At 37.1% G+C, this 23,198-nt stretch overlaps 1 long non-coding RNA gene across 1 annotated transcript; it reads right to left on the reverse strand.

The window, feature by feature from the left end:
- Nucleotides 1-3,291: 3,291 nt before the first annotated feature.
- Nucleotides 3,292-22,714, reverse strand: LOC138818960 (uncharacterized). The gene is made up of 3 exons (XR_011369280.1): nt 22,635-22,714; nt 4,544-4,665; nt 3,292-3,621 (listed from the first exon to the last, which is right to left on the reverse strand). It is a non-coding gene; the product is annotated as an uncharacterized lncRNA (long non-coding RNA).
- Between the last annotated feature and the right edge of the window lie 484 nt (nt 22,715-23,198).

Genomic DNA, 23,198 nt, shown 5'->3' on the forward strand with positions numbered 1-23,198 from the left:
TACATTCATGTATAAATATATGGATGCTTGATATGAAGGTGTAATAATATTCTCTGGTCTTACATTTTCACACAGAGTATGAAATGGGGACCTTGAGGGGGATGCTAGTATCTTCCTTGGACAGTCTGGAGTCAGGCAAAAATGATTAAATAGGTATTTTTTCTTAAGTTTAGCAATTAAAAACAAGCTACTAGCTCATGAACCTGGTCCATGGTAAGCATTAACTAGATAAGGGTTTGAAGTGACTATTTTTCTTACAGATGAGACATTCCGGATGTTGATCACTATTATCCCAATACCCACCATTGTGCCATATTGTGTGTGCTTAATCTCTCATGCTTTACAGCGTATTGGCAAACAGTCTTCACAAAACAGCAATAACACATGACCAAATGTCTGTGGCTCAAATGAGAGTAATATTCAGTGTAGGTTGGATCCCACTAGTCAAGCTGATGGCTTACATCTGATCCAGATGTCTGAAGTCATTCATAGCCAATTCTCTAGTCTAGCCAATTAGTCCTAACATTGAAGCAATTGGCTTACCTGCTGACAGTCTGAATCAACAGATAATTTATGGCTTCAACTTCTGTAATTATTTTAATAGCTCTTTCATACCCTTTTCATTTCTATTTATCTTAACAAGAGCATTGGTGGAAAAAAAGAGAACCCTTCAGGAAAGGAAAGGGATGCAAAGATCTTAGAGAAATATTTTACTTCAGAAGATGTGCCCTTGTAAGTGATCTGCCCTTTTACGAAGATCGATATGGAAATATTCCCATTTTTCTCCTTTGGGCTCATTAATTTGGAAATATATTGGATTCTCTTTCACTATTTTAAATTATTATTATCTCTTAAATTACCACTTGTTAATTGCTTGTACTATGAAGACCTTCAAACATCTCAAAGATCATCTTGCTCTTCATTATCTTGCTATTATTAACAATGGAAGCCGAAAGATACACCATCCTTCCTGATGTCTCCTCGCTAATCAGGCCAAGGATTCTTGAGTTGGAGAGGCCATTTTGCAGCTGAAATGGTGCCAACCCAGGATTACTTCGTTGTCATTCACTGCAGGAGTGTGTTCCCTGAAATCACCAACCTTTGTGACAAGCAAATATCACAACCACACAGCAGTGAGCTGAAGACATATACAGAACTCTTTTGGTAAAGAAAAATAATAAATACATTTTAGTTTACCTATCTAACTAAAGAAACTGCAAGTATAATCTTCAACGTCAATACTTTACATCCCACAGAGAATACCAAAGGAAATATTGCCTGGGGAGATGCATGTTCAAACCTTCCCACCTACAGCTGCTATTAATTATTCTACCCTAATGTGACCAGAGATCTCAGTTTTCAATAGAGAAATATGAGTTGTAAACGAATCCTTATTGGCCACCCTTACATTCCCCTGTCCACCCCCACCTCCTGATTCTGTTTTGCTTTTCCAGCATTTGAATGTCCATGTACTTTGTATCCTGGCCCACTGGGAAGTTAGAAAAGCAAACTTAGCTAGTTTCAGGGCACAGGAGAGGTTCTGTGGAGCTCAGAGAATATCCATTGGATTACAAAAGCTCATAAAAGGGTACCTTCACTCTAAATGTTATATAAACAAAGCTCTGTCTCTGTGTGTGATTTACACCTTTATTGGTGATCTTAAATCTTTTTTTTTCCATGCTGGAAGATAAGTAAAGGACAAAAAGACTATTTAGAACAGTTAACCTGATCATTAAAAAAAAAAAAAAGATGAGTGCAAATCACTGAGGCTGGGATCCCGTTTGTCAACCAAATTGTCAGGAAATAATTTATTACTGACAAGAACAAAAGTGTGCAGCTGGATATCCCAAACAACAGCATGTTAAATGAGCCAGAGACTTGTTATAAATATCTTCTCCAGAACTGCATTTCCTAGAGTCTAAAATTATTCTCAAAGCAGCGTGGATAATGGAAGAAAGCCTCATACTACCCATCAGACCATCCATATTTTCTTTGGGCTGTTCTACTAACTAGCTTTGCTATTGAGTTATCTCATCTCCCGATGCTGTAAAAGTATAAATAAAAATGAGAGGATGTACTAGGTCATCTCCGAATTTCTTTCCAGCTCTGTCATCTTATAGAAGAAACACTGTCACCCAAATATTATAGCAATTAATCTAGGCTTAGTCAAAAGAAAAGGAAACAGAATTTGTATGAAAATTAAGAAAGGAAGGAAGGCAACAAGGTGGGAAGGCAGCAAGGCAGGAAGGAAGGAAGGCAGGAAGGCAGGAAGGAAGGCAGGAAAAAAGGAAGGAAGGGTGGGAGGGAAAGAAGGAGGGTTGCTGTAAAATAGCATTTTGAGTGTTTTGCAGATTGTATAATCACCAATTTGCTCTTCTAGCACAATGAGTACAACAACTTAGATACTAACATAAAAAGATAGTACTAATAAAAGTCAAAATGAGATGATCTAATTAGGAACTACTATCTTACTTTTTAAAAGTACATTCTTAGAAAATAAATAGTAATAAACGAAATCCCTCTTTTTTAGAACTTCCAGTCTTTTACTTTTGCTACATCCCACATTTTTTGATGTTCCTGTGGATGTTTTTATCTCTTCTAGACTGTAAGCCTCTATATGGCAGGGGCCATTTTTTATTGATGTTTATATTCCTCACAGTGCTTTAACCCAGAAAGGCACTCAATAAATCTGTATTGAATTAAATCCTGATTTCAATATATTGAATAAGACTGGTGAATACTTAGCAGGGGTAATCAATCAAGCATCTAAAATTCTATAAAGCAAAATTTAGCTTCCTTGTCAGTGAAGAGGAGGACTATGATTTCATGTAGAATCAGCAGAGAAGGATTTGTTTTTAATCTTGAAGGAAAGGTAAGCATTGAATCATACGTATATGCTCTGATTCTTATCCATTAGTGTTTCCTTGTTGCTCATTCATCTATTTATATATGCGGCATACATTTAATGGATGTCAGACACTCCAAGTCTCTGCTTATATGACTATGATTAAGGTATGGTCCATGCCTTTAATAGCAGTGATCAGTCTACAGCGAGAAGGCGACTAGATTACAGCTGATACTTGGGGTGATGCTGATAGGCATGCAATTAGCTGACAGTGTGTATGAGGAGTATCTAAAGGAATGTTGAGGATCTTTTAAGCCATCACAGAAGAGACAATGCTAAGGCCATTCTGAGTCACGCAGAATGAAAGCTTGCAGACTTGTAGACAAAAGCACTAGCATTTTGTATTTACTTTGGAAATTTCCATATGGCATTTATAATATCCCAGGCCTCATTCTAAAATACTTAAGATAATAGCTCTTACAAGACAACAATCATAACAGGAAATTATGATTCCCATTCTCCAGGTCAGGAAGCCAAGGATAAATAACTTCATAACTACCTTAGGGCCAGATTTCATTCATTAGGCTGGGAGGCTAAAGAATCTGTTCCCACACACACACCATTTACCCCATGCTTCAGCATCCCCTACTCCAGTTTTGCAAGGTCTTGAGAATGTGTACTTGATACTGTCTGAAGCTACCAGTTTTGGATGGATCAGGACTGGGAGAAACTCACTGGAGATTCAATCATGAGAGTCATGTAATCATATTTGTACTCTAGAAAAATAAGCAGAGGGAAGAAAGGTTATTTTTTGTTACAATGGTATTTAATGATATATATATATATACATACATTAATTGATGATATATTCAGTTTCTATGGTACAGCTGATCTTTAATGGAAGTTTCAGCCTCATACACACATTCCAAAGTGGAAAGACACACCAATAAACAAGAATGTTTCAAAGCAGGCAACTGCAACCTACTTTTACTGGTTCTTAAATGCCTCAAGCACATCAAAGGTATAAAAGGATATAGAATTGGAGACTACAAAAGAATTTTGGAAAAGAAGACCTTCACTCTGAGAGGGTGGGTGACTGGTATTGAACCCAATGTAACTCACTTGCTAGGCAAGCATTTTTGAGGTTTTGTTTGTTTGTTCATTTGAGATAGGATCTCATTAAATTTGCCCAAACTGACCTCAAACTCATGATCTTCCTACCTCTGCCTCCTTAATAACTGAGAATACAGGCATTCAACACCATGCTCAAGTTGTTTGTTCCTTTCTAATGTGAAGACCTTTAAGAGAGAAGCTATAATTGAATCAGAGTTCTAGTTTCTCTGTGAGATTATCTATTTGTGCCAAGTTTAGGGCTCCATTACTATTCTTCCTCTGAATTTGGGTTTGTAAAGTCTTTTTTTTTTTTTTGACAATCCTGGGGCTTGAACTCAGGGCCTTAGCACTATCCCTGAGCTTTTTTTTTTTTTTTTTTTTTTTCTCTCAAGACTAGCACTCTACCACTTGAGCCACAGTGCCACTTCTGGCTTTTTCTGGCTATGTGGTACTGAGGAATTGAACCCAGGGCTTCATGCACACTAGGCAAGCACTCTACCGCTAAGCCACATTCTCAGCTCAAGTCATTTTTTTTTAATTAGTACTTTTTGAAAACCTCAGCTCATTTTCAGCTTTTTTATTTACCATTAAGCTCGCTTTTCAGAAGCTGTTGCTGGTCATTCATGATATTCCTCCTCTCATTTTCTTTACACACATTCTTAAACTCTGGCATCGTGGATAAGTGAAGTCACACGGTGAAAATATTTCTGTAAACCAATGTTATTACAGTCTTAAATTTAAATGACAGGGTCTGATTGGTAGAAGTACTTGAGGTTTGAAAATATTACCAAAACATTAGGACATAGCCCATCATTCTCTGCTTTCCTTCCTCCTGTTTTTCATTCCCTGTTATTCATGAATGATGACACTAAGAATTAATCTTCCCTACAGAGCCTATCAACACAGACATTACAGTGGAAAGAGGGTTATCTCTGTTTCCATAACCTAGATACTCACTCATCAGATGCATGCAGACAGGGGCACTTTTTAATTGTCAGCTGGAAAGTTGGTAAGCTTTTTTTTTTTCAGGGATGGCCTGATTTGTTTTGGAAATCAGATTTTGAGGAGTCATGCTATAGAGCAGAAGCAAATCATTTCTGGAGAGATGACTTGCTCCCATGGGAACCTTGTCACCTGATTGTCTTTCGTCTTCCCGGTTAGTAGGGGGATTCTCACTCTTCACTCTCTTGTACAGAGTCTGTATGAAAATCTCAGTGTAAAGGAAGATCAGTAGGCACACACAGCAGGTTTAAACTCAGAGTCACAGATTTGCTAATTTCATCTCGTTCAAATCACTGTACTTTTAGCAAAGAAGTCAATAGCAAGAGTTTCACAAGACCGTATTTCCTAACAGGTATCTAAAGGGAACCCTTCTTAAACTTCTTATTAGACTCCAGTTCTCTTTGCTGTTCTTTATCCAAGCATTCACATATGGTTCCTCCACCGATAGATCATCAGCTCTGCATTGGCTCAGCATATAACCCAATAATCTTTTGCAAAAGTAGTACTGCTGACCTGAGGCCTTGAATTTCACACCCAGTTCCCTGGATTGTGACACTACAAGCACCTCTGTGCACAGCCCTAGAGATTGGTGGGGGCAAATGTTCTTTCCATTCCTCCTCTGTGTGAAGCCCCTCACACTTCAGTCTTGGAGTTCACCAGAATTCTCCCGAAGAGTTAAAAAATAAATAAATAAAGGGTTCATGGGAGAAAAAAATCTATTTCAAGACCCAGTCTGTTTATTTTACAAGAGAAGAAATTCATGGCAATTAATGCCTAATAGAGGAAATGGTTCTTTGGGTTGCAGGAAAACAAGGTCACCATAGGAATGAGTCATAAACTGAACTCTTGTTTTTATACACATTTATATTTTTCACAACATGTTGATTTTCCTGACTGATGAGATTGCTTAATGTGAAGCAATGTGAAGCAATGCAAATAGGATCTACACCTAGAGCAGCCAACCTTGGGTCAAGTTCCTTTTTACCAATGCTCATCCATAGATAGTGCCTACTTGGCACACAGTATGCTCATGAAACTAAATCCTTCGTTGAGTTATTTTATTCCTACAGACAAGTGGAAATACCTTGATGAGGCTTTTCTAAAACTAAGATGCGAACAGAGTAAGAATATTGGTGTTGCTGAAATGGAAAACCAAGCAAACTAGGGTCAAAACAAAAGACTTGAATTGTCCCTTTGTTCATGGCTTTGCAAATCTGCTTTGGAAGAGTTTACCTTCGGTGTTCAGGACTTCCTTTTTCTAGTTATAAAAGGTTAATGTAAAATATCTTTAAGGTCTTTCTAATTGGAACATAATATATCTGAAAAAAACTCTAATAAACACCTTACTTCGCACTGTCCATAGTAATTTTTCTAATCCTGTCCCTTGTAGGAGAACAAACGTAGAAAGCCAGAAGTTTCTGGCTGTCATACCCTTCTCAGTAGTGTATCTGGGACCTCCTGGGCTCAATCATCTTTTCCATAGTTTTCATTAGTTTGTGCTTTGATTCCTTGATGAATCAATTAGAGATCAAAGTGGTAAAGTGACCAATCTACAGTCACACAATGTTCCTAGAGATAAGGCTGAAGTTTTGTTTTGATTTCTTTCCTAGGCTTTCTCTTTGTGTTCAATGTGGCCTTATATAATGATGCAGTATTTATCACCGTGACAAGACTTTCTGGCTTCCTGCTGGGTACACAGCAGGTCCCCAGGCCCCATGGGAATTCATGCAGCTCACAAAAGCAAGACTCCCACAATGCGCCTTCCATCTAAAATGGTCCCATCTGTTTGACCTTTGGAGTATGGCACATAAACATCTCTGTCCTTCACTAAGTAAATAATACCACTATGGTTCAATTTAAATGGTGTTTACAAATGAAGAAAACAGCTATTTAAGTTCAGTTATCCTTGACTATTTGTCTAAAAATTAGTAGGACTAGAAACAGAATGCAGGATTCTTTTTTCCTTCCTTGTTTACTTTATTTGCTCTAAGCCATGTTACTTCAGAGCTGCATAGTACCACACACACAAAAAAAATTCAAATCCTACACAACTCAAAATCCTGTCTCTTTAGAATAAAAATAGACTTTTCAAGCCCCAGAGGTCAGAGCTGAGCCATTTTAGACCTTAGCACAATGAGTGTTGCTCTCATTGGATGAAACAATGGATTCTAGTCATTAACTGAGCATCTTCTATGTTTGAGCAAAAGAGCTGTTATCCTCGAGACCACAAGACAAGTTAAGCCATGGGCCCTGCTCTCCATTTGTGGGGGTATCTTGTAGCATAATACATAAATAGGAAGTGGCAACTCTCCCGAGTCACGTATCCACTTTTAAGCTTATGGTTGAAAACACTGGCTGGAACAATGACTGCTAAACATCTTTTCTCCGTGTTAAGTAATCACTGAGAGTGGTCTACAGAAGGAAATAAACCAATTCTTGACCAAGAAGCATTAGATAGTGTTGCCTAGATTTATGTGTATACATGAGTACATCTGTTCCCTCTTTTTCACTCCTGAGGCTCTCATTTATTTTATTTATCCAGCCAAGGACACTAACATAGTAGTAGAATTGCTGGAAAAGTATTAAAATATCATAGCTGAGAAGTGCCTTATGGAATATTCAGCCCACAGTGTGGTCCCTCCTCTGTGGACCGGGATCTCTCTAGCATCTTCACAGCTGTTGAGCTTCTGTGTATTTCCACTGGAAGAAGGCTCTTTGTCAAGCTGCCTCATTCCACTTTAGAAGCCAATCTTAATAATTAATAAGTTTTCTATCTATATCAGGATTCTTTAGAAAGTGAAGTAAGGAAATCCTAAAATTCACATATGTCTCTTAAGCCAGTGGAGTATTGAAATATTGTCTGGCTAACCAATGGAAAAGACATTCAAGAAACACAGATTAGACCCAAAGATATAATACAATGGTGCCAGACGGTAAGGCCATTTTGAATATACTGCATGATCAGTCTTCTATACTTCCCACTGGTCCCCATGGACTCACTACTGAGTCTTTTGAAGCATTAAATACTCTAAGGCATAGAATCATAGGGATATAAAACTATTAGGAGCAGTGGGTATTCTTAACTGAACTCAGGAATTAAGACACAAGTCGACAGTCAACAGCATATCAGCACTGGATTCTTTCTTGAGCAAAGAATAGGATGAGGCTGCAAGTTGGGTAGGAAAGAAGGAAATGTGGTCAACTGGTGGCTCAAGGTTTCTGACTAATCAGGGGTGTCAACAGTAGATGCTGCAGGAGTAAATCAGGACTATAAAGGAAGTAGGTAGTGGCTCACAAGTGGCAGGACCCAAAGAGTAGCTGAGGAGATTTATGCATACCACCCTGTCCTATGGGATTCTCAGAACTGAGAAAATTCTGAGAAGTCCAGACATCCTCAAGAGAAAGATGATCATGAGCTGAAAAAAGAAAATGTTTCACTGATGCCATTGTGGCTATAATTCTCTATGAAGCAGTATACTAGTAAGAGCAGGAACCACAAAACATGAGCACGTGTCATTACAACCTCCTATTATGTGTTCTCTTCCTTGGTGCTGATCACAATACTGTGTTGCTAGGATTGGTGTTGTTAGTGAACCGTTGAGGCATGTGGGACTATGGTAAACAGAAGTCACAGGCTCCAAATCCACAGCTTTGAAAATAGGCTTTGAAAATAGGACTGATGCTCTCCCTAAGTACCATGGAAAAGCATGGGTTATATAAATGTTAAATCAAAATCTGCCTTACCAGATTTTCTACCTATGACTTGAATTCTAGCTTCTGGGTTGGGGGGGGGGAATATTCTTCCTTTCATATAACAGGTCCTCCAGGATTAGAAAATATCTCTCAAAGAATCCATTGAATCTTCATGTCCACCTCAGGGAGAGCTCTGTGTCCAATTTCCGTAGCAACCTGGGAAGTCTAGTTTGTCAATGTTGTCTGCACTATAAGAGGCTCTCTGATATCTACTAAAAATTTTTCACTGTGCTACAATTGCTTTCATGAGCTCTCTGGGCTCCCACACAGCTCAACAGCACCTCATCTTCTCAGGGTTTAACAAGAGGCACCATCCACAGGCCCTCACCTAGAGAGAAGGTGAGGAGTCCAAGCCCACAAGGGCATGGGAATTAATTCTTTGGAGTGCAGCTTACTGCCATCCTCAAAGTAAATGTTATGATAAAATATTAAGCTAGATATATAATTGATGCTCACTTTATAATAATTCAAGGTCTTGCTTGTTTGAATAAAATTCATTATTTACAATTTTCGACTAGGAGTGATTTCTCTTTGTTGATGCCTTTTCCTAATTGCTTGAACTGCGTGATACATTTTCCCAGCCAGGCTTGAAACAATTATACTCCTGTTAGTTTAGCGTTAGCATCCAAGATTTGGAAAGATCATGTTACAAATACCCTATTCATATAATGAAAAAATGTCCATATCTAGATTATTCAAGGAATATTTATGGATAGATATATTCAACCTAAGTGATGCTTTATTTATGGTAGTAAGGAAGGAATCAGACATGTATTGACTGAGTGGTATATGAAAGTATAGTATATCTTGTCTATTAAATTTTTAAAAATACAGTTTGAAATCTTGATGTGATTTACATTGAAAAAAAAATAGAAAGGTTAAGAACTATACCCTTGGTATCTCTGCTGGAGTGATGGAGGACGAAGGAAGATAAATTGAGATGATCTAAAAATTTTGCTAAGCAAAATACTCTGTAAAGAATAAACACAGTAATATATAAACTCTCTCCCAGAAAAAAGAAAGGGAAGCTCATTCTTTCCCTGTCAAGAATACATAGAATTTGCACCTAGAAATGCATAGAAAGAAATATGACTGGCTATTTGCGGCTTACCCCTGTAATTCAGGAAAGAAATGTGTATTTAAAATGAGACATTAAATTTTCTAGCCCCTCGTCTAGTTTAAAGTCAACTGAGAGATTCCTGAAGATAAAAGTATAAAAGGCAGCCAGGCATTGGTGGCTCATGCTTATATACTTGGGAGCTTGAGATCTGATGATCACAGTTCAAAGCCAGACTGTGCAGGAAAGTGTGTAAGACTCCTATCTCCAATTAACAATCAAAACAAACAAACCTGGAAGTGGAACTGTGGCTCAAGTAGTAGAACACTACTAGCCTTGAGCCCAAAAGTTTAGGGACAGCACCCAGGCCCTGAGTTTAAACCCCAGTGCTCACACACACACACACACACACACACACACACACACACACACACACACACACACACACACATACACACACACACACACACACACACACACACACACACACTTTTTTTTTTTTTTGGTTTTTGGTTTTGTTTTTGTAAGTCGTGGAGCTTGAACTCTGGGCCTGAGCACTGTCCCTCAGCTCTTCAGATCAAGGCTAATGCTCTACCACTTGAGCTACAGCGCCATTTCCAGTTTTCTGGTGGTTTATTGGAGATAAGAGTTTCATGGACTTTCCTGCCCAGGCTGGCTTTGAACCACAATGCTCAGATCTCAGCCTCCTGAGTACCTAGGATTACAGGCGTGAGCCACAGGCCCAGCCACACACATGTTTTTAAAAGAGTAAACAGCTTACTTACACACACACACACACATACACACACACACACACACACACACACACAATGTTTTTAAAAGAGTAAAAAGCTTACTTACTAATTTCTTATGTATGTAGAAGAGACAATTATTAAACTGCTTATTGTTTTACTACTTAAAAATTATAAAATAGGAGCTGGGCACAGGTGGCTCATTCCAGTAATTATAACTACTCAGGGGGCTGAGAACTGAGAATCAAGATTGGAAGCTAGCCCAGGTAAGAAAGTCCTTGAGACTCTTATGTCCAATTAACCCCCAGGGGGGAAAAAATCATGAGTAGAGCTGTGGCTCAATTGCTAATATGCTAGCCTTATTTTTTTTTAATTTTATTTTATTTTATTTGAGAACATACTGTACAGAGGGGTTACAATTACATGGGCAGGATAATGCATACATTTCTTACCAAGCATTGCAGCCTCCTCCTTTGTTTACCCTTCACCTCCCTTCCCAGCCTCCCCCCTCCCTCCACCCAATTATACCCCCCTCCCCCCACCCAATCATACCCCCCTCCCCCCCGACACCGACATTGTAAAGCTGGTTTTGACATGACATTTTGTACTTCTCATTGTTGCAACAGGTCCACCTGAATCCTTAAACGACTTGTTTGTCCCCATCTCCTCCACATGTTATACTGACATCAAATATAGTGAAAGTGGGGGTTACACTGTGGGGGAGGGACATACAAAGCAACAAAGAAATAATCTTATAAATGCATGTGTTTCTAGCCTTATTTTTTAAAAAAGCTGAAGGACAGCATCAAGGCCCTAAATTCAAGCCCTAGGACAGAAAGGAAAAGAAAGGAAGCCCTAGGACAGAAAGGAAAGGAAAGGAAGCCCTAGGACAGAAAGGAAAGCAAAGGAGAGGAAAGGAGAGGAGAAGAGAGGAGAGGAGAGGAGAGAGAGGAGAAAGAAAAGGAAAGGAAGAGAGAGAGAGAAAGATAGAGGGAAGGAGCAAAGGAAGTAAAGAAGAAAGAAGGAAAGAAGGAGGGAAGGAAGGAAGGAGGGAAGAAAGAAAGAAAGAAATTATAAAATAAAAGCAAGTCACTTAATTATATGAAAGAGTGAACCCAAGTCATTTCATATCTTATCTTATTTTTAATATTTTTTACTTCTAATGTGGGAGAGATAGCTGCTCTTAAAGCATCGGGAACAAGTTACCACTTACTTCCCAAGTACATTGAACCATGTGTCATCTACTGCTGTCTTTTTTTAGTTTTTAAATATGCACTGCTAATTAGCTTTTGGAATTACAATTATTCCTAAGATCTTTAAGGGTAACTACCATTTCTTGTATTATTGTCTGTATTTCCAGAGCACCTAAAATACTACCTTTGATACAGTTATTAATTCAATGACACTTAAGAGCTGAAGATCTAGTCTCTTCTTAGAAAGCTTAGAAGGAATGACCCCTGATCCAGAAGGCACCTGGTGCTGGTTGTATAGAATGGAGGAAGACGAAGATGGAGGAAACTTGAAAAGTCTATGCAAAGGAGGTAAGACTGGACACTTTGCTTGAAAGGACACATATCAGTGGGAGGAAGGTAGGGAATGAATGTGTTGGGCTCTTCACACATAGTAGGCACTCAATAAATAATTGTCTACTTGTTCTGGACTAAGTGGCAATGACATGAAGCAGTGACCTTTCAACCTTATGAATTTGTGGGTCTCTGGCTTTAAAAAAAAATATATTAGAGGCCTATTTATGAAGTCAATGCTCTAGGCTTTCTTTTTACCAAAGAGTGTTTGTCTTCACTAGTAGAACAGAAAACAGGACTGCTTTTTAAGGAAAAAAAAAAAAAACCCTCAGGCTTGAGGTCCATATGTCTATTCTAGAAGTAATAAACGCTAATTTGTGCATATTTTTAAAAAGAAAAAGGAAGAAAATAATCACACATCCCACTGCTGATAGCCATTGTTAATGAAATGATGCATTTCTTTCCAGTCATTTTTATTGTGCAAGTTTTGGGTTTATTATTTTTACATAGTTGCAATGGTATTAATTAACGGTGCATATTTAAAGCTAAAATCCACAGTACTGGATGTCATATGGCACAATGTGCTGAATTGTTAATTAAATGGAACCACAATATTAATGCTTTAGAAGTTGCTTCTTTCATAGGAAATCAAAAGTAAGCTTTTATATTAACATTATAACAAAGCATCATTATAAGTCTCAGCTTTATTGGCTCCATATCCCATGGAGATTTCATAAGATGCACATAATTTAATTCATCTTTCTGTTGTTGGGTATTTAGGTAATTCCCAAAATTTTGATGCTTGTAATAATTCTGTAGTGGGTATGTTTGCATACAGTGATTTTCCCCTTTTTCTAGATCTTTTTTAAGGTTGAATCTTAGAATTAGAATGGGTGTGATATTTTCAAAGCTTATAATATGTATTACTTTTGCTTTGCAAAAACATTATACAATGTTTATTCTGATCAGTCATGAGACTGGTTTTTAACTGTGGTCAGCACTGAACATTATCACTTAAATCTTTATTAACGTGATCATTTTAAAAATTGCTATGTGCATTTATTTAATGATAGTGAAGTTGAATATCTACATTTAGTTTGAGAGCCTAGAGCTAAATTGATGTTAGTTCAAAATCAATAGCCCAGACTGTGTACATCCGTAGGTTTCTGCTAATTCTTCCATCTCTCTATTCGTAAAAAATGAAGAAAATTTTCTTGACTACGAACCCACCATATAAATTCTTCTCAGAACTTATGCCATCTTTTAGAACTCTAGGCCATGTACCATCAATCTTGGGCTCATTTGCCTAGACCTGTCATTGTTTCTGATGCGCCATGTTCACAAGAGGAGTCTCTTTATTTTTACTAGGTGTTATTTTTTCTGCTGTACTCCATGCTTCCTTAAGGCCAGAGCTTGGTGGTTTTGTTCCCTGCCCCACTGCACACTACACCTTTCAGAGATTGAAAGACAGCACCTCCTTTCCCTGTTCCTCAGACTCATGAGAGTCTGTAAGGCAATAGAAAATTCCTTAAAAGACTAAGGTCTTAGCCTGGCACCAGTGGCTCATGGTTGCCATCTTAGCAACTCAGGAGGCTCAGCTCCAGAAAGCCCTTTAGATTCTATCTCCAAAGTAGTTGGCAAAAAGCCAGGATAGTATCATGGTTCAAGTAGTAGAGCACCAGTAGAGCAAGCATGAGACTCTGACTTCAAGTCTTTAATGCCATCATGATAGCAGCATAACAAAATCATTTTTGTGTGTGTGTGTGTCAGTTGTGGAGCTTGAACCAAGGGTTTGGGCACTATGCCTGAGCGCTTTTGCTCAAGGCTAGCACTCTATCACTTTGAACCACAGTTCCACTTCCAACATAATTTTATTTAATCTTAATAATCTCCCAGAGCCCACCTCCAACTATCATCAACTTATTAGTTTGTAGATTAAATTCTTAATCCAATAATGGCTATGAATGAGACATCATTAAAAACTCTTTCAAAAATAAGTTGTAATAAGTAAAAAAAAAAAAATGTTCCTAATCCAAGATTTGGGGGCAGGGGACACATTGAAAGAACAGAACTTATCTTAGTTTTGCCTTTTAATACTTTAAATTTCTTTATGTATACTATTGCCAGCATTAATTTATTTCTAATAGAACAGATGACAAGCAACAGAATTTTCAGCATTACACTGTTTTTCTTTCCCTCTCTCTCCAACCTTAAACCAGACAGGAATTCTAAAACATAAATAATGCTTTAAAAATTCAACTTGATTTCACTCAATAATATCTATCCATGTGAAATTCTAGGTACTAGTGAAATGCCTGTAGTCCCAGGCAATCATCTTGTTCTTGGTGGACCGTGTTTTAAATTTAGACTTCTCTAAATAGAAACAGAAGATTAACAGAATGTCTCCATGGGCAAAGGTGGACATCGGTACATACTTAACAATATAAATCATTAACCTTTAAAGTATTCATACATTTTCAGTGGGTCATCCTAACACTTATTAATGCACAATCATTGCTTATATGTCTAATTTTTATGATCAGTCATTTCAACTAACATTGAAGCTCTATACAGTCTAGGGCTTTTTCTGGCTTGTTTATGTTTCCACTGCTATCATTCCCCTTGCCCAGAACAGACACAGATTAGAGATATGATACATATGTTTAATTTAATGAACAAAGTAGTTTCAAGTTTCCTCATTCAGCAGCCAGAAATCCACCCCTACTGTCTTGAAATCAAACACTTCCTAGAAGAGATGGGCAATGCAGTCAAAACACTCAGCAGACATATAAAAAAAGAGGAACTAGCTCAATTGAGCACATGGGTGGGGTTAGGAGAAATGGAAAGGAATGATGAAAGAGGTGACAAAGATCAAAATTCATTGTACCCTCAAACTGTCATGTTGGATTGAAATCATTCTTACAACTAATTAAAGATCATCACAAAGAAAATAAAACAGAAAAGAGTGATATCTAATAAGTCCTCTAAAGACAAGGAGCACTTCCAAGCAAAGGCCGCCATGCTTCAAGTCCAGTCAGCTCAGTGTATGCACCCTGCCTACCTCCACCCCTTGCTCATTCTTCATGCAGCCTTCTCCTGTGCCTGGAAATTCAAATACCATTCCTGGCTGCCACCCTGCCCTTCGCACTCCAGGATGCGTCTAATGAGCACACTGCTGTGAAGTAGGTATGAACTGCAGTTCCCCATTAATATTTATTCACTCCAGTGACAAATGAACAGACCTGAAAATACCTGTTATTTTAAGGGAAGATTTACACAGACAGAGCTCTCTTTAAAAAAAAAAAATTGTGCAAGAAATCCTCTCTGAGGTCTCCAAAACACTTCACACACACACACACACACACACACACACACACACACACACACACACACACACACACACACCAGTGAGAAAGAGGAAAATTGAATGATATCTGAAGCTTGTAGCAGCTTCAAGTCCTGGATCTCCTGACAGATTCAACAATGAACAACTTGTTTGTGCACCGTCTTTGGCAAAAACACAGAGCTGGGGAAGGTATGACTCACAGAGAACAAGGAACAGGACACACAACAGTTATTCAAGCAGATCCACTCAGGCAGCCAAACACAAGCCTCTAAGTATGTCCTTAATGTGCAGCAAATAGGTAGATGGAGATCACGCCAATATATAAAACAACATATTCACTAATTATATGACTATCTGAAATTAACTTGAGTCTCTTGCGTGAGCTGTTGCAGAAGAGCAAAGCCCTCTGTGATGCTTACTATTTGTGGCTCTGTGTTTCTTAATATTCTAATTGTCCCCATTTAAGAAAAATGCATCCCATAACACAAACACAAAAACACGTTCAATTGTGGGTCATGCTTGAGATTTGATTATAAAAAGTGGAGGTGGCCATCACTTTTCTCAGCAGGATTCATTATTAAGAATTTTTGTTGTTTTCGTTTTTTGGTCTTGTTTCTTAGCACTGAGGACAGATTCCAGGGTCTTATACTATGTTAATTTAAGTAAGCCCTCAACCCCTGTGACATACTCTCAGTCCCAAGAAGTTTAACTTTGATCAACATGTGACTGACTTTCTCCTAAAAACTACAATGTCATTCAAGGTTATTTTACAGCTTGGATCTGCTAACGTCTATCATAAAAGACCAAGCCAGTGTAGGGAGGAAAGAAGGGTTAGGATATGAATAAGAAGATTTCCACTTTTATTCCATTACCTATAAAACACGATTTAATTATAGTTTAAACCCCCCGCATAACATAAAATTGACCACCTTTGCCACTTTAGGTGTGCAATTCAGTAATATAAAGCACATTTACATTGTTATACGATCAATCTCCATAATTTTTTTAATCTTGCCAAACTGAAACTCTATACCTATTTAAGAATAACTACTCCCCTAGCTCTATGAGGACAGAATTTCTAACTATTAGAATGTGCTCATATTTTTTTTTAAAGTCAAAGGTAAAAATCTTACAATCATATGGCGACCAAAGATGGCTTTTAATTTGTGCATGGAAAAAATTATTCCTGAAATGAATCTTATTGAAACTAGTCAAAATCTTGGGAGAAGAAAAATAAAATTTTAAAAATTGATTGTAGCTGATATAGCTATGCATTTGGATGTCTTAAAAAATGTTTAAACTGTATCTTCACTGGCAGAATAAATACCAGTACTTGTTCCATTCTCCAAAGTGCCATTCCCAGTCCATTTCTCTGTTACTAGCAATTTCCATTGACTACAACTATCCATAGACAGATATTTGAATAAAAGCCTATTACTAGAAGAAACCTGAACACTCAAGCTAAAGATATCAGAAACCTGGTCAAAAATCTCCTTCCAGCCTTGCATACATAGACTCTGAAAGGAAACATAAATGTCAAAAGATGCTGTTGATGAATGCTTCCACCCAGCTGGGCTTGGGAGAGGCAGTATTAGCAATGATTTAGATTCAAACACCTATCTGTGGAGTTTCCCTTCGTATCCATTTTGCCAGGAAATTCCCCAAGCATGGAACAATTTCTTATTCCATCATCTCTGCCAAACTCTGTATTCACAGTGATATCATTTTGTTGGGATAAGAGAAACAGTAGAATATCTAAATATATCCTTGGGACTCAGTCATTTTCTTACCTATGTTTACATGTCATTTTGATACTTAAGTCTATGATTAGATCCATATTATTGATTTAACAAATTGGCCTTTCCGATCACTTAAGAGGTACATTTGGATAAGAAAATTTCATTTTCTCTGACTGGAAGTGTTAGGAGGAGAAGGACAATTGATTAACAGCTGTCTGAGCTTCTCAACCTAGGAAATAATCATACACACTATCCCAACCTAATTAACAATGTTTCATTACCAAAATTAAATGATAACATTTTTTCTTAAACTCCATGAGAACTTTCCACTCAGTTAATCCCAGGAATTCTTAGCTTAATTTGCAATTAGCAAAAAGCTAAAAATAGCACCTATGTTTCTACAGGCCTTTAGATTTTTCACAGTGCTTTTATGAATATTATCTCAGTTGATCATCTGGGTGATTTGGGAAGGTAAATATTGTCATTTCCATCCTGCAAATGAAGGAAATAAGATGCTGACTATTTGAGTAAACCTTAACTAGACTATGTGCCAAGTATGTGTCTAACCACAATTTCAACCCTGGTCTTTCAGTAACAATTCCTAGCTCATATCACAATCCTACTTTTCTTTGTAGGTCCATACATTCAATGTTCATTCTGACAAGTGTTAACACCATTTTAAACTATAGGAAAGAATGCATAGGCTTTTCCCCCTTAAGATTACATCGCTCCATTCACAAAGGGATATCAGGTCTATAAAATGAATGTTAATGGTTTACAGAAATCGATTATCCCATTAATACTTCTTCTTGCTTTTATTAATATAACACTGTCCACACAGCTGGTTTATACAGATGTTAGGATTGGCTACTCCCTGTATTACATTTGAAATTAGTTTGAAATGTCAAAGACTTTTGGTATTTTAGGTTTTACACTTCACTTATTCCTCTTCGTATGTGGCAGTGGCTGCCAAGCACCAAGTTTAGCAGTGTTTCTGAGCTTTTTCTAGCCTAACCCAAACAAGAAGCACTAGAAATTACTGAAGACAAGTTGGCCTTGTGAGATTTCCAAACTAGTCCCTAAACCAAAGAAACTGAGTGAGATAAATTTAGAACACTTGAGAGCCTGGGAAGTCTATTTGGATATATTTCCATGGCTGTCAGCGTGAAAGTATGTCCAGTAATATTTGTCCTTGAGCAAATGGGCAAGGGCAAACTTGGCTGTGTTGGGAAATGATAACATATTTCTCATTCAGAGATCAGAAGCAGTTTTAGATTGGTTGGAAAGGGGGGGTTTACTTCAAATGTCATTTTTAGAGCTGTCGTTATTTTATTGGGTTTTAAAAGGAATTTATGTTTTCCTAAGGTTTTAACCTAGACACACAATCAGATCAATTTTCTGTAATTATTAATTTTATGGTAAGTAACTGTTTTGTGGATTATAGGTTGATAAAGAATGTTCTGCTCTGAATCATTTATGGTAGTGAACTCATTACAAGGTAATCAATAAAGTACTCTATCTGTGGTCCATTAATCAAAAGTAAGAAATTTTTTCAATGAAATAAATTGAATATAGAATCCCAGAAATGCCCTGGGTATTTCTGGAAAGCAAAATGTCAATACGCTAAGAATTCATGCCTTTTGATCCAATAATAAATTCTAGGAATCTCTTGCAATATAATATTCCTAATATAGACAATGACATTTCTTCAGATGCTCATAAGTCAGCATTTATAAAAGTGACAAGCTGAAAACAGTCATGTTATCCAATAATACAGAAATCACTAAGTAAGCTAGGGTATATTCACACAATGAAATATTCTTAATGCAGTGATGAAATATGACAAAGGTTTTAAGAGTTATAAGGATATACTTTGGAGTCAAACAGACTTGAATTGGAATATTGATTCTAGTGCTTCATTTAGCTTTATAAAACTAATCTCAGCTTTTAAATTTATAATGATATCTTTAAGGACAGAGTAATTTAGAAATAACATATATAGCAAGTAGTGCAAATCCTATCCCAGTTCACATCTATTTTAGTCAAATATGGTTAGGACAGGACATTAACAGGGAAAGAAGACAATGCAAAACCATTTATACATTAGAGTATACCTATATAAAAATGCCTGTACATATAGAAAAACAACTGGAAGGAAATATTGAAAGTCAAAAGTACAACAGAATTTGTTTCCAAAGGTGGAGGAGGGAACCTATAAAGTATAAGTATGTTTTTCTATAGTTTTATATATTTTTCTACATTTTTATGTCTTTTTTTTTTCCAGGGCTGAGGACCGAACCCAGGGCCTTGTGCGAGCCAGGTGGGCGCTCTTCCACTGGGCTAAACCCCCAACCCCTATTTTTCTACATTTTTATTTCTCTTAGAATAAAATGATACTATAACCACTTAAAGAAAAACACATCCAACTATTTAGCCTTTAAAATTAACGCAAAGAACATGTTTTTTGAATTTCCACTGTGAGATAATTCCCTTACCCACACTAAATACATTTTGCTTACAAGGTATTTTCTGAACTTGCTTATTTTAAGCTAGCACCTTCCCTTCCATCTCCTAATAACAAACCACTGCTCATCTTTCTGAGCCAGCTGAAATGTGATCTCCTCTAAGAAGTCCTTTTTAAACTCCCTGAGCTAATAGTATTAGTCCCCTGCCTCTGAGCTTAGAGTCCTGCTAACTCAAGGCATCATCATCATCATCACCATAACAACATATTAAACATTTATTAAGGTTTCACTGCCTACTACACTTGCCATATTATTAAATACTCATTGAAAAGCCCTATGAATCTGATATAGTCATCATCCTCAATTAGAAGATGAAGAACTGGCACTCAAAGAATATTTGAGAGATCAGTAACACCTTCCAAACCAGACATAGACTATTTCAAATACCTATCGGCCTGTATACACTTTCATAATGTCACTTTAAAAACTTAACTTCTATTTATTATTTCCTTAAATATTTATTTATTTATTTACTTTTTCTCTTTCATGCGTTGTGCTAGGTTCTAAAGATATGATGATGAAAAATAGCCAAGGGATAGCAGTCTCCTTGTGATACAGACATTAATCAGAGCTGCACAAATTCAGAATTATAAGTGTGAGTGGTGCTGTGAGTGATACAGTGTGTTATGGGGAAATTTTCTTTAAAGCTGTCAAAATAAAATAGAAGTCCAGAGGGAGAAGAGAGACGATTAGAGGTAAGTTTTACACAGGACAGTGTGAAGTTATTTGTCTTAAAAAGTAATTAATCGATATGAAAATTCTATAAAAAATAATCTGAGCTAGAGTTATAAGTTGGAGAATACTTGGCCTCTCGTGTTATTTAACACACTAAACTTGATAAGATCTCCACAGAACTGAGTGTCGGGGAAAAGAAGATAGAAGATTCCAATACTGAGTAAGTAGCATTTTCCATTTTAAAGATGAAGTAGAACCGGCAAAAGAAACAAGCAGAAAGCGGTGCCACCAAGTAGAACTAGGAAGTCTTTCAAAAAGAATGAGTAATAAAGTGGGTCAAACACTGCCAATACTTCCAGTGAGATGTGGACAGAGAATTGACCGTTTCATTTAGCAACATGACAATCATTGATGACTTCCAGTATTTAATGTAATGTGGGGTCAAAGGCCTGACTGAATTGAGTTCAAGAGGGAATGAGAGGAGATGAATTGGTGGTGTGAAGGTAGAAGAAAAATGGAAAAGTAGCTTATGAGAAGATATGGGGAGGAGGAAAGGGCTTATTTTCTCAAAGATGGGAGACATTATAGCATCTTTGCATGCTGAAGAGAATAATCTAATAGCGAAGTTAATCCTAACTATGTGAGTCCGAAAAGAGAGCGGTAGCAGAACAATGACCTTGACTGGGCAAGAAGAGATGGATTAATCAAGTACAGAAGGAATAGGATTGACCTTTGATTGACCTTCAGACAGGGCACCCATAGCACCAGAAGACAAGAAGAAATAAGCACAAACACAGTAGTTGGATACAGAGTTTAGAAGAACTTGTTCTCTTCTGATTGTTTTCATTCTTTGAGTCAAGCAGGATGCTGAATTATCACGTGAGAATGAAGACAAGAAAAAAAAAAGGTTTATAAGTTGGAAGCCAAATAATAATGCACGAGACAAAAATCTAAGAGACAGAGAATGGATATTTTAGGGAAATGTAACCTGAATGCTTGGCAGAACTTAAACATTATTTCAAGTTATCAGTATTAAATTTAAGATAAAATGACAACAAGATTTTCTCAAGAGAAATGTATATCATGAGTTGAGAGATCATAACTTGGTTGTTTTTACTAGAAGAATAAGAGAGGCAAAGGAATGTATGGAGAAAAGCAAGAAGTAAATATGAGGAAATAATGGTTTATGAAAAAGGGTGGGTTACTTGTACTAGGTGTAGTACTAGTGAGGTAAGACTGTTGAGAAGAAAGATAGGAGGCAAAAGTTGAAGAACAGTATGCTTGAAGTATTGATTGAGGAATGGCTACAAGAACTAAAATGGCAAGATCTAGGCTATGACTATGACAGTTTTGCAAGTGGGAAGGTGGGAGAGGAACTGATAGTTCTGGAACTGAAGGATTCAGGAAGTGATAGGGAAATCACAAGAAATTATAGCACACGTGGTACCAAGGAGACTAGAAGACTCACCTGAATCCTTCAAAGAAAATATCAATGTGAACAGGGCATCTACAGATGATTGCAGCAAGAATGTTCAAAGGCGAAAAAAAAAATGTTCTAAGGATTTAAGATTCAAAGATGTAGCTTTAGGAGGAGGAGAGGATAATGACTTTAAAGTTGTAGTGAGGTGTCCAGTGATATAGCGGGTCACTCTGCAGAGGGCTACTGTGGAATTACAGTCCTTGCTTTCAAGTCCTGGCTCAATTTAGTGTCTCACATTCAACTGGAGACTAATAAACAACTGAATTTTTAAAAGTACCCTTTTAGCAATTAAAAAGAAGAGAGAGAGAGAGAGAGAGAGAGAGAGAGAGAGAGAGAGAGAGAGAGAGAGAGAGAAGAATTTGTAACAGCCTTATCATTGAAAAGCACTATAAAATTGTGCGTGAATAATTTGATGTGCTTGTAAGCCACAATATATCACACATAGGAATGTATGGACAATGCAAAGGACATTAATCACAAGTCACAGCCCTCAAACAGGCTTTTTAAGAAAAGAAACTAGGGAAGGCAATATAGCAACTACTATTAATGTAATATTAACAGTGAAAGAAATATCACTGAAAAAAGAAAAAAAAAGAGAGATCACTGATCTAATGCTAGAAAAATCCTGAGCTCTGAAGAAGGCAGGACATTAAGGAGAATAAATCAATGCTTTGAATGAATTGTTGTTTTCTGTTTGCTTGACTTTTCCTCCAAATCTCAACTTCTCTTTTCCATGCCACAGAGAAGCACGACATGATGTTTTAGAACAGATCAACATAATAGAAACTACCTTACTCATGTCACGTTTTTATACCTGTACTCACCAGATATGGAAAACTGAGCCCCTGATGTGACTTTTAATTACTTTAAATAGCCACTGGCTGTGTACCATAGTAGATAGTATAGTTCTAGAACTTTCTAGCGAGACATGATAGACCAATGGGAAGGAAGCTTGAGGAATCAAAAAATTCCAGGCAGATAGAATCAAACAGGTTCTAGAATCCAATCCTGTATATTTATTCAGATTCAGTGTTGCCCTTTTGACCTGTGAAGTTGTAGGGCCCTAGGCCACTCAACTCGGGAAATTCAGTCCTTTACTAAATAGACACCTTTAAAATTGCAATCAGGTTAACCCAACAAAAGCCATGTATGATCCTAGTTTAGTTCTCTGAAACTAAAAGAAGCCTCAAATGAATAGGAAAGGCAAACAGTTAAATGATTTCATAGTAAGATTATTTATTTTACAAACTGATAGATTACTTATATAAGTTATTAAAAAAATACGATAATTGGACTAGCAGTGGTATAAAGTCATTTTTAATGATGGAAACGTAAGAAAATATACAGATTTTTAAATGAGAGTTTATTTGATTTTCCTTTTGCATAAA

The sequence above is a fragment of the Dipodomys merriami genome, unplaced genomic scaffold, assembly GCF_024711535.1.
Source record: "Dipodomys merriami isolate MVZ:Mamm:240054 unplaced genomic scaffold, mDipMer1.0.p SCAF_8, whole genome shotgun sequence".
NCBI classification, from domain to species: Eukaryota; Metazoa; Chordata; class Mammalia; order Rodentia; family Heteromyidae; genus Dipodomys; species Dipodomys merriami.